This window comes from Typopeltis vanoorti, chromosome 1, assembly GCF_054136105.1.
Source record: "Typopeltis vanoorti isolate ZY-2024b chromosome 1, IOZ_Tvanoo_1.0, whole genome shotgun sequence".
NCBI classification, from domain to species: Eukaryota; Metazoa; Arthropoda; class Arachnida; order Uropygi; family Thelyphonidae; genus Typopeltis; species Typopeltis vanoorti.
Genome location: NC_143549.1, coordinates 2,098,437 through 2,111,761, shown reverse-complemented (window position 1 = coordinate 2,111,761; position 13,325 = coordinate 2,098,437). Strand labels below are relative to the sequence as shown.

The window sequence follows — 13,325 nt, the reverse complement described above, 5'->3', positions numbered from 1 at the left end:
CACATCTTCTGCTGACAGCCAAGTTTCACTAATGCCTACAACTTTTGGTAAGATTTCACTGACTAATGCCAAAAATTCTTCTCTCTTATTTCGAATGCTTCTAGCATTGGTATACAAAAATTGCAGATTCCCTCTAGATCTTGTACCGGCTTTAGAACTGATATATAAGTCACTAACTACCGTAGTCCTATGCCGATTTTTATCCCCTCTCTTCTGCAATTTATTCTGCCTATAAGGATCAATAAATACACAATCAGTGCTAAAGTTTCTCTCTCTTACACTCAACCTTTTCGATATTAGTTTCCCTGCCCAATAACTTCAACCTGTTCAGAAAACAATAACTCCTTCAATCGCTTATGTCCTTCCATGTTAAGATGCAGTCCATCTCTAGCATACAACTGCCTTTTTCCTTCAAACACACTCCAAACATCAACAAACTCCAGACCTCTTTTTCTGCACATTCTTGCAATCATATCATTCATTATCATTGCTCGTCTACTTAACTCATAATTGTCAAAACGAGGCAGCACGCACACCATTCTCCCATTGACACTTTTCCTCTTCACAATATCTAATAATGTTCTTAAATCTTTTCCTACCCGATTTATACTACCTCTCAGGTCATTCGTACCCACCATAACTATCATCTTGTCTGTTTCATGCCCTCTCTTTATCGCTAAAGCCACTCTTTCTATTGTCCCATCAGCCCAGCACTCCTCATGCATACCACTCTCCATACCCTTAATCATAGAATCACCATATATTTTACCACTCTTAACTTCATTCAAGTCCACACTCATGGACTCATTCTCTACACTATTCAGCATGACTCTCCCAGCTTCATTACTCAACTCTCTATTACTTACCCCCCCCACTCTCACTACATCTCATTTCTTCTAGGCCACTTGTGGTTTTATTATGTTGACTCCCAATCACTCCCATACTATTTATTACTGAATCATTCAAAGACTCACCCGTATGTAACCCTGTTCTAGTTACTTCAGCTAAAGTAATCTCTATAGTCCTAATTTCTCTGTTTAACACATTAAACTCAGCTTTAACTTCCAGAATCTCCTTACCGATCACTTCCACTTCCTCATGAAGAAGATGAAGGTCATTTTTCATTTTCATAAACTCCCGCCGAAGTTCTTCCGCTACGGTCCCGATGTCTGCTTCCATTCCTAAACGCTCCAGCCTATCCCGACACTTCTCACATACGTCGACATTTTCTTTCTTCTCATTTTGCCAGACCGACCACAGATCCTTCACATTTTTCGGTGCATACATGTAGCAGTTTCCGCAACGCATCCATTGCGAAAAATCTAACGCTGAGCCAGCCTTTCGTGTAGTAGTAGAAGTCCTGCGCGCCGCTGACGTACGTTTCTTGTTGGACGCCATCTTTACACGTTGTTATAGTGAAACAAACGGCAGTGAAAACACAATATATACAACACAGTTCTAAACAATAATACCACTGAAGGACACTTGTTTCTAACCGATGCACAATTGCAGCATAATTTGTGACAAAAAGCCACACTATATTTAACTTTAAAAACACGTTTTCTAGACTAGCTAAACTCGACCGCCACATTTACCAAGGACACTAGCGCCACCCCCTGCTATCATCAGCAAAGCACTATGAATAGGATTTGCAGTCAGTGAGAGCAGGTTATTTATATAAATCAGGAAGAAGGTGGATGAAATGACAGAGCTCTGAGGGACACCAAAATGTTAATTATTCATATGTAATGTAAATTATGTATATGTATCCATATGCAATGTAAATTATGTATATGTATCCATATGCAATGTAAATTATGTATATGTATCCATATGCAATGTAAATTATCTATAAACAATAATCCATTAAGTAGGAAAGACAAATAATAAAATTTATGAAAACAGTAAAGAAGTAGTTGATACAAGCTGCAAGGCCAGATATCACTTCTCATGATGTTGGTCACACGATTTGATTTCCAGTTTGTCTTTGCAGGATAATTGTATTTTTTAAATTAATAGTATAAAATGGCTTTACTTTGTGTAAACTTTCAAGTATGTAATTACACTAAAGCAGTGGTTCTTAACCTGGCCGGTAGCACTCCACCTGGGGTGCTGTGAACGCTGAAGGGGACGCATTAAGTGTTATAATACTACTAATATTATAAAAGCAAAAAAGTCTGTATTTAATCTCTATTTAGATTTTATCTTTAGCAACACTGTTCAGAATATTGTATGCCTGGCAATACTGTTCAAATTTATTCGCTATTTATTTTTGTCTTTTTACTTTTTTGTCTGAATTTTCTACACAGAAAATAATTAATTTGGGCTATTTTTAACAGAATCCACTACTTTTATAAGCTTTATCTGCTTCTTTTCCTAATGCCTATCTGACAACCCTGGTTTGCAGTTTACATCTAGCCCATGGTATCATGTGTAGCAATGTAGCTCATTGAAATGAGTAACAAAAGAAAGAGTCGTCAATATTCAAGTAAGAATTTGAAATTGGAGTTATTCTGTTTATAAATAATGAGCAGTTACCAATGGACTTATTATGTGAAAAAACTTTCTCAAACAAAGGAATGAAGCCTTCAAGAATGATTGAGCATTTAAGAACAAAGCATCCAAATAAAGCAAAAAAGGATGTGGAGTACTTTTGGGAATTAAAGACTAAATTTAACAATCGTCCTGGACTTAAAGGGTTGGTTGCAAAACAAACTAACCAACAAGAGAAGAGACTTGTTTTGTCTTACAAACTTTCGAAATTAATTGCCAAATAAGCCATATGCTATTGGCGAAGCTCTCATCTTACCAGCTGTAAATGAAGTTTTAGATATGATGATTAGCCCAGGTGAAGGTAATATGAAGTCATCAATTCCTCTCAGCAACAGTTCAGTGTCAACAAGAATTGACAAAATGGCAAAGGACATTGGAAAAAAACTTTGTGATGGTTTAAAACCCATAGAATTTTCTTTACAACTTGATGAGAGAACTTTACATGATAACGAAGCTTTGTTAATGACCTATGTGCATTATATAAATACTAATAAAGAAATTATCGAAGAGTCTCTATTTGCTGAACAACTGAAAATTGTTGGAGTACCAACTATGATTGGTTGTCACCATGGATTTATAGCACATTTAAAACAAACAGTTCCAAATATCTTTACAATTCACTGCATTCTTCATAGGCAGCACTCAGCTGCAAAACAACTTAGGGACAGACTACATAAGACTTTGGATGTTGTTATTAAATCTGTGAATAAAATAAAAGCCCAGTCATTGAATACCAGTATTTTTCCAGAACTTTGCCATGAAAGTGAAGAATTTCAACGTCTTTTGCTTCATACTGAAGTTAGATGGCTCTCAAATGGAAACTATCTGTGATGCTTGAATGATCTCTATGATACTATTTTGGAATTTCTTAATTCAAATGATGAGAACATGTGTAATGTTCTAAAAAAGGAAAAAATTGACATCGCATATATTTCTGATGTTTTCACCAAATTAAATGAGATTAACATCAAATTGCAGGAAGCAACAAGAATCTTATTAAAGCAAAGGGAATCATAAATGCTTTCTGCAGATTTTCTGCAGTTCCCAAGTCTTCAAATAATAGATGATGATTTAATATTAGATATAGATTTGGATTGTTATTGTTCCCATCTTCTGACTAAAAGAAGACTTGATGATCAAATTCAAAGACTTTGATGAGCTTAAAATACTCGATTGGATCATAAATCTATTTCTTTCTGTTGCTTCTTTTCATCCAAATTTGTGTGAAGAATTTATTGACTTAAGAAATGATTTTGAAGCTCAAGTACATTTCCAACAGAGTACGTATGAAAGATTCTTGCCAAATATTCAATGCAAATATCCTCAACTTTGCCAAGAAATAAAATTACTGCTCATTGCTTTTCTTTCTTCATACTTGGTTGAGAAAGGATTCAGTGTTGTGGTGCAATTGTTAGCTAAGCAGCGAAATAGACTGAAAATAAGTGAAAGAAGGAGATTTGAGACTTCATTTGTCGAACATTGAACCTGATATTGAAAAATTAGCAGGAACTCATCAGACTCAGGGTAGCCATTAATGATTGGCTTATTATATACAGTAAGTTTACATCTTTTTGAGTAAAAATTAATTTGTATCAAAGTAATTAATTTTTAATAGCTATTAGTTCAAATATGTTGATGATAATTTAGAATTGCCTAATAATATATCCTAATTATCTTATCGAGTCATTAATCTAGTGTAAAATGATGATCAAATTCAAAGACTTTGATGAGCATAAAATACTCGATTGGATCATAAATCCATTTCTTTCTGATGCCACTTCTTTTCATCCAAATTTGTGTGAAGAATTTATTGATTAAGAAATGATTTTGAAGCCGCTACATGGTGTGTAGTGTTTGTAGAGAGCTCCTGAACAGATAAGTGTTATTTTAAGTAATAATTGGTAATTTGCTTGAATCTTACGTAGTATTATTTACTTTTCATATCTTAGCATGTCTGGGTGATTTTTGTGTGTTTTCTGAGTTTCCAATTAGTAATTTGTTAGATACAATTATTTGTGCACATGGCACCAATAAGGAGAAATACAATGGCGTCCAGGTCGCCATCTTTGTCTAAACCTTTTAATTTAAAGGATTTTATTCAGTGTACTGTTTGTGAAATGTATGCTTTGAGGAGAGCGGTTGGAGTCTGGTTAGACAACGATAATGGAGTGAATGTGTGCAGAAAGTGTAAGGAATGTGAGGATTTAAAGAGTGTTTCAGGTCGTGAGAGTGATATCGTTGTTGAAAGTGAGAATGTAGAAAATAGTGATATGCGAGGTATGAATAGCAATATTTGCGAGGTAGTACCAGATAGCTGTGAGATTAGCGTTGAAAGTGAGAATGAAGGTAAACATACAGAATGAATGAATGACTTAATGGATAATAAAAATGATGAGACAGATGCAATGAGTGAAATCGCACGGTTACACGGAGCGATACACAGGGCAAATCGGCAGCTGGAGCGTTGGCAAAAATGTTTACCGAGCATACCAACTAATAAACGGCAAAAGTATGATAAGAAAAATAAGAGTATGATAGTGAGTGTAAACAAAATGAAAGAGCGAGTGTTGTACGGAGATTCTTTAGTAAGAGGTGTGATAGATGAGAGTTTAACAAAATCATACCAACCTGGTGCGAATGTTAAGGATGTAAGCTAGTCAATTAGAATGCAAAAACAGACGGTGAAAGAATTGATAGTAGTAGCAGGAACTAATGATTTGAAAGGAGACAAAATGGCTATGAGAGAGGATTTGAAGGAATTACTTGAGGTAGCAAAAGAGTGAGAGGTTAGGATGGTGAGTCTGTTGCTGCGATATGACAGTGAAGAGTATACAAGGAGGGCCAAAATTGCTAATGACTTTATGCGCGGATTATGCAGGAGGAGTGGTGTGGAATTTTGGACGTGTGTAGTGAGTTCAATGTGCAAAAGAATTTATATAAGATGGATGGTTTGCATTTGAATGAATTTGGTGTACGGAGACTTGAAAAGGTGTTGTTGAATGAAGTATACAAGGAGGGCCAAAATTGCTAATGACTTTATGCGCGGATTATGCAGGAGGAGTGGTGTGGAATTTTGGACGTGTGTAGTGAGTTCAATGTGCAAAAGAATTTATATAAGATGGATGGTTTGCATTTGAATGAATTTGATTCTAGTAGTAAGATCTTAGCCATAAGTAGTAAGATCTAATCTTAGCCAATGGCTATAACCCCAAAAAAATCCAAAAAATACTAAAACCTGTAAACCACAACCCCCTCCCCCCCCTCCACAATAAAGACTACACCAAGTCTATCACTATCCCCTACATCCAGGGCACCTCTGAAAAAATAACTAATATCCTCAAAAAATATGACCTTACTTCCTGTTACAGACCATATAAAAAGTTGGCATCCCTTATCCGCTCTACCAAAGACCAACCACTTCCCCTAGACCTACCTGGTGTATACCAGGTCCCTTGCAGCTGCAAATTGTCCTACTTTGGCCAAACAGGCAGAACAACAAATATCAGGATTTCAGAACACCAAGACTACATCCGGTTTCACCAGTACAGCCGCTCTGGGTTGGCAGACCATGCCTTAGATACTCACCATAAAATTCGTTGGAAGAAAACAAAAATAATCCATCGCAGCAAGTTTAAATACGAAAGATTATTCAAAGAATCTTCAGCAGCTCTAAAAAACGTTCCTAACCTCAACAAATTTGGGTGCATGAAACTGCCCCAAATTTGGGAGACTTTCATTATGAGAACTTCAGCCCAACTGCCAAGACTACCAAATTAGCCCGCAAGAGGGCACCATTAGGACTTTAGGAACAAAATTAGTTTATTACTTTCTTCCTCATTTGCTTTGTTAGTTCCTTAGTGCACATACCATATCTTTATGTTCCTGAAGATGGCAATGTGACATTGCCGAAATATAGAAGTGATTCATTAAAGTTATCTTTAATTAAATACTTCATATGTGTTGTTAATTCCGTAAATTAATTACCAGAATGAATTTGGTGTACGGAGACTTGAAAAGGTGTTGTTGAATGAAGTGGAAGTGAATGTGCGGAATCAGGGAAATTAGAGTTATTAAGGAGGGGGGGAGTTGATATGCAGACTTTAGTGAGACAGTTAAGTGTATGAATGTGTGTAATATGCCCGAGCTAGGTACGAAGGACAACAAATCAGAATGAGATAGTTAGTATAACGCATCAAAATAGGGATGGGAAAAATGGGCTTCTGCAATTCATGTATACTAATGCCAGAAGTATTAGGAACATGAAGAATTATTGGCCTTGGTTGACACTTCCAGGCCACAGGTTATTGGCATTAGTGAAACATAGCCGACAGAAGATGATATAGCAAGTGGGATTGAATGTGAGGGTGGGGGGGGAAGTATGATGTGTTCGGGAGTGACAGGGAGAATAAAATGGGGGAGGAGCGTTATTGATGATAGCTGATGAGATACAGCCAAGGAGAATAGAAGTGGAACTGCAGGATAAAGAAAAGAGCACATTTGAGGCTATTTTGTGAGAGATTGAGACTAGCAGAACAAAATATACGATTGGGTGCTGCCATAGACCAGGTGATGGAATAGATGGTGGAGATAGTATGCATAAGCAAATAGAAGAAATGAGTGGAAAGAGGGTAATTATTATGGGAGATTTCAACTATGGTAACATTGATTGGAAGGAAAAGAGGACACATGGGAGGAAGGAATTGGATTTTATGCAGTTATTAAGGGATAACTATCTGCGACAGCATTTAATGGAAAATACTAGGGGTCAGAGAGTGCTTGACCTAGTAATTGCATCTGAGAATTTGGCTGTAACGAATATGACCATGTTACCACCAATTGGTAAGAGTGATCATAGGGTCTTGACTTGGAAGGTGGCAGAAGGTGTGGAATTTACAATTAAGACAAGATACATGTGGAATTATCGGGCTGGTAAGTATGACAAACTTAGGAGTTTGATTGGTTCAGTGCCATGGCATGTAAAACTGCAAGGGTTGGATGTTGATAGTGCATGGGAGGCGGTTAAGAAGTGTTTGCATGAGGCAATGGCTGACTGTATACCTAGAGTCCGAATAAGAAATCAAGTAGGGGTTAAATGGATGAATAACACCATTAAGCTTGAGCTGCACAAAAAAAAAAAAAAAAAAACTGGAGGGAATTTAAGGAGAAAAGTGACCGGTATGCACATGAACAGTATAAAGCATAGGCCAGAAGGGTAACGAGTGTGGTAAGAAAAGCAAAAGCGGATTATGAAAGAACATTAGCCATGTAGGCTAAAGAGAATCCCAAAGAGATTTTTCGATATGTTGCAAGTAAAAGAAAAAATGTATAGGGCAGAATGATTTTCAAGAATTCCGATGGTTGGGAGGTAACTGAATCAGTTGATATAGTTGAATTACTGAGCGAGCACTTTGACAAAAGTATATCATCCAGGTGGTGACATTGCAGGAATGAATGAACCAATAGCTTATATGGGAATTGTGGTGAATGAAGTGAAGGTGAATAGTCTATTACAAAACATCAATGTCAATACATCTATAGGATTGGATGGTATACCAGCTCGTTTCGTACGTGAAGCGGCTAAAGAATTGTCAGTGCCCTTGTCCATTTTGTTTAATTTGAGTCTCGGGTCTGGGGTAGTCCCAAGGGGGAGGAAAGAGGGGAAAATAGTTCTCCTGCATAAAGGAGGTTCCAAGACTTCTGTTCTAAATTACCGACCGATCAGCATATCAGGAATCGTTAAGGTCTTGGAGAAAATAGTCAAGAGAAAAATACAGGATTGGATAGATGAAAATGGGATACTGTATGGGGGACAGCATGGTTTTGTGATGGGTAGATCATGCCTCAGTTACTTGCTCACGCTTTATAACACAGTGACGGCTGAACTGGATAAGGGTAATGGGTTTACAGTGATTCTGCTGGACCTTGCTAATGCCTTTGACAGGATGCCACATGGAATTCTAATCAGTAAACTGCAGCATATGGGGATGGATATAGTGTTGGTGAGATGGATAGGAGGGTGGTTGATGGAGAGAGATATCAGAGAGTGGTTTATTCAATAGTAGAGTCCAAAAGACGGCCTGTGACTAGTGGTGTGCCGTCGGGTTCTGTTCTTGGACCACTACTTTTCAATTTGTTCATTAATGATATAGGAAAGGATCTGAGAGGAAGTGTTCATTTGTTTGCTGATGATGCAAAGTTGGGTAGAGCAATAGTGAGTGCACAGGATGTCAAAATTTTGCAAGATGATTTGGATAGTTTGGAGGTCTGGGCTAAGGTGAATGGATGTCAATTTAATGTGGCAAAATGTAAGATTATACATTTTGGGGTGAAAAGATTAGCAGCAGTATATCACATTGGTGGAACTGTACTCGAGGAGATTGATGAGGCCAGGGATTTGGGAGTGTTGGTGGATAGGGAGTTGAAGTTTAGGGGGCACATTGCAAAAGTGGCCAAATCAGCTCAACAAATCACTTGGTTGCTGAAGAATACGTTGACAAGCAGAGACAAACAGGTTATTGTTCCTCTGTATCGTGCCTTGATAAGACCACATCTTGACTGCTGTGCCCAGATTTGGGTGCCATGGTTTCTTCTTGATGGGGGAGGAGGTGGAGAGGATCCAGAGATGAATGACCAAGATGATAGCAGGTCCATGGAATGAATCTCATGAGAACAGGTTGAAGATTTGTGGGTTACAGAAATTGGTTGATAGGCAGAAAAGGGGTGATATGATTGAGATATTCAAATTACTGAAGGGTTTCTATAAGATTAATTCAGAAGATATTTTTGAGAATAGGACTGGTGGTGGGAGGACTAGGGGCCATTCATGGAAGCTGGACTTGAGTGTGGATAGCAAGGCTGTTAGAGCTAGTTTTTTACTTGGAGAGTGGTGAATGAGTTTAATAAGCTGCCAGAGTCTGTTTTGGGTGCCATGACCGTGAATGAGTTCAAGTCGAGGTATGAGAGATACTGTGTGAATGTCGAATAGTTGTTCTTGATATGATGTTAGGGCTTCCATCGATGAGTTTAAGGACTCCTTGGAGTTGCTCGTAATAATAAAATTGAACATGTGCGCCAGGACATACAAATAGTTGAAAGGGAACGCCAGACAAAAAAAAGGTAAAGAACCACTGTACTGAGGTAATTCACATTGTGAATTGGAAAAATAAGCTTATTATTATTATTACGGGCAACTCCAGGGAGTCATTAGATTCATCGAGGGAGGCCCCAAATCATATTCATCACAACTATTCTACATTCATACAGTATCTATCATACCTCGCCTTAAACTCATTCACTGTCACAGCATCTACCACAGACTCTGGGAGCGCATTCCACTCATTCACCATTCTACAAGTAAAGAACCCAGCTCTAACACCCTTACTAACCACACTTTTGCCCAGTTTCCATGGATGTCCCCTAGTCCTCCCACAACCAGCCCTGTTCTCAAAAATATCTTCTGAATTAATTTTATAGAAACCCTTCAGTAATTTGAATGTCTCAATCATATCTCCCCTCCTCTGCCTATCAACCAATTTTTGCAACCCACAAATCCTCCTGTTCTCATAAGGTTCATTCCACAGACCTGCTATCATCTTGGTCACTTGCCTCTGGATCCTCTCCACCTCCTCCCCATCAAGAAGAAACCTAGGTGACCAAATCTGGGCACAGTAGTCGAAATGGGGTCTTATCAAGGCTCGATACAGAGGAACAATAACCTGCTTGTCCACGTATTCTTCAGCAACCAAGTGATTTGATGAGCTGATTTGGCCACTTTTGCAATGTGTCCCCTAAACTTCAACTCCTTATCCACCAACACTCCTAAATCTCGTGCCTCATCAATTTCCTGGAGTACAGTTCCACCAATGTAGTAATCTGCTGCTAATCTTTTCACCCCAAAATGTATAACCTTACATTTTGCCACATTAAATTGACATCCATTCACCTTAGCCCAGACCTCCAATCTATCCAAATCATCTTGCAAAATTTTGACGTCATCTGCATTCACTATTCCCCTACCCAACTTTGCATCATCTGCAAACAAATGAAATGTTCCTCTCAGATCCTTTACTATATCATTAATGAACAAATTAAACAGCAGTGGTCTAAGAACAGATCCTTGTGGCACACCACTAGTCGCAGGCCGTCTTGTGGATTCTACTCCTGAATAAACCACTCTCTGATATCTCTCTGTCAACCACCCTCCTATCCATCTCACCAACCCTATATCCATCCCCATATGCTGCAATTTACTAATTAGAATTCCATGTGGTATCCTATCAAAGGCCTTAGCAAGGTCCAGTAGAATCACTGTAAACCCATTACCCTTATCCAGTTCAGCCGTCACTGTGTTATAATACGTAAACAAGTTACTGAGGCATTACCTACCCTTCACAAAACCATGCTGTCCCCGATACAGTATCCCATTTGCCTCTATCCAATCTTGTATTTTCCTGTCGACTATTTTCTCCAAGACCTTAACGATTCCTGATATGCTGATCGGTCGGTAATTTAGAACAGCAGTCTTCGAACCTACTTTATGCAATGGAACTATTTCCCCCTCTTTCCTCCCCCTTGGGACTACCCGAGACTCGAATTAAACAAAATGGACAAGGGCACTGACAATTCTTTAGCCGCTTCACGTACGACACGAGCTGGTGTACCATCCAATCCCATAGATGTGTTGACATTGAGGTTCTGTATTAGACTAGTTATCTCTACTTCATTCATCACAATTCCAGTATAAGCTGTTGGTTCTTCCATTTCTGCAGTGTCACCACCTGGATGATATACTCTTGCAAAGTGCTCACTCAGTAATTCCACTATATCGACTGATTCGGTTACCTCCCTACCCTCGGCATTTTTTAAGATCATTCTACCATGAACATTTTTTCTTTTACTTGCAACATATTGAAAAAACTGTTTGGGATTCTCTTTAGCCTGCATGGCCAATTTTCTTTCGTAATCTGCTTTTGCTTTTCTTACCACCCTTGTTACCATCCTGGCCTGAGCTTTATACTGTTCCTGCACCTGCTGGTCACCTTTCTCCTTAAATTCCCTCCACAATTAGTTCTTTTTTTGCAGCTCAAGCTTAATAGTGTTATTCATCCATTTAACCCCTACTTGATTTATTATTCGGACTCTTGGTATGCGGTCAACCATTGCCTCCTGCAAACACTTCTCAACCACCTCCCATGCACTATCAACATCCAGCCCTTGCAGTTTTACATGCCATGGCACTGAACCAAGCACACACCTAAGCTTGTCATACTTACCAGCCTTTTAATTCCACATGTATCCTGTCTTAATTGTAAATTCCACTCCTTTAGCCACCTCCCAAGTCATGAACTTATGGTCCCTCTCACCAATTGGTGGCATCATGGTCATGTTCGTTACAGCCACATTCTCAGTTGCAATTACTAGGTCAAGCACTCTCTGCCACCTGGTATTTTCCACTACATGCTGCCGCAGATAGTTGTCCCTTAATAACTGCATAAAATCCCATTCCTTTCTCCCATGTGCCCTCTACTCTTTCCAGTCAATGTTACCATAATTGAAATCACCCATAATAATTACCCTCCTTCCACTCATTTCTTCTCTTTGCCTATGCCTATCCCCACCATCGATTCCATCACCTGGTCTATAGCAGCAACCAATTGTATATTTTGTTCTGCTAGATTCTGTCTCACACCAAACAGCCTCACATGTGCTCTTTTCTCTATCCTGCAGTTCAACTTCTATACTCCTTGGCTGCAACTCATCAGCTATCATCAATAACACTCCTCCCCCCTTTTTATTCACCCTGTCACTCCTGAACACGCTATACCCCGTCGCATTCAATCCCACTAGCTTTATTATCTTCTGTCAGCCATGTTTGACTAATACCAACAACCTGTGACCTGAAGTGCCAACCAAGGCCAAAAACTCTTCCTTCTTGTTCCTAATACTCCTGGCATTAGTGTAAATGAATTGCAGAACCCCATTTGTCCCATCCCTACTTTGATGCCTTATACTAACTATTCCATTCTGATTTGTTGTCCTTCGTACTCGCTCGGGAATAATATACTCATTCATACACTCAACTGCCTCCCTAAAGGCTGCATGTCTACTCCCCCCCCCCCCCAATAAATCTAGTTTCCCTGATTCTGTACATCCACTTCCACATCATTCATCAACACTTTTTCAAGCCTCCGTACACCAACTCCATTCAAATGTATCCCATCCATCTTATATAAGTACTTTCGCCCGTCGAACTCATTCCACACATCCACAAATTCCACACCACTCTCCATGCATAATCCACGTATAAAGTCATTGGCAATTATGGCCCTCCTTCTAAACACTTCACTGTCATACTGCAGTAAATTACTCACCATCCTAACTCTCTCACTCTTCTCTTTTGCTACCTCAGGTAATTCCCTCACATCCTCTATCATTTCCATTTTGTCCTCTTTCAAATCATTTGTTCCTGCCACAATTATCATCTCTTTCACCCTCTGTTTTTGCACTCGAAGAGATTCGCTGACATCCTTTATGTTCGCACCCGGCTGGTACGACTTCGTCAAACTCTCAACTATCACACCTCTTAATAGTGAATCCCCATACAGCACTCGCTCCTTCATTTTATTGACGTTTACGAACATTCTATTATTTGTCGTCACAGACTTACGCCGGTTATTAGTTGGTACGTTCAGCACATATTTTTCCATACGCTCCAGTTGCCTTTTCGCTCTGTGTATCGCACCGTTCAAACGCGCAATTTCACTACTCGCATT

At 38.9% G+C, this 13,325-nt stretch overlaps 1 protein-coding gene across 8 annotated transcripts in view; it reads left to right on the top strand.

The window, feature by feature from the left end:
• The window catches only part of LOC150109749 (histone reader KMT2E-like), a 902,496-nt gene that overhangs the window by 43,351 nt on the left and 845,820 nt on the right, over window positions 1-13,325 (top strand). The window lies entirely within an intron of this gene.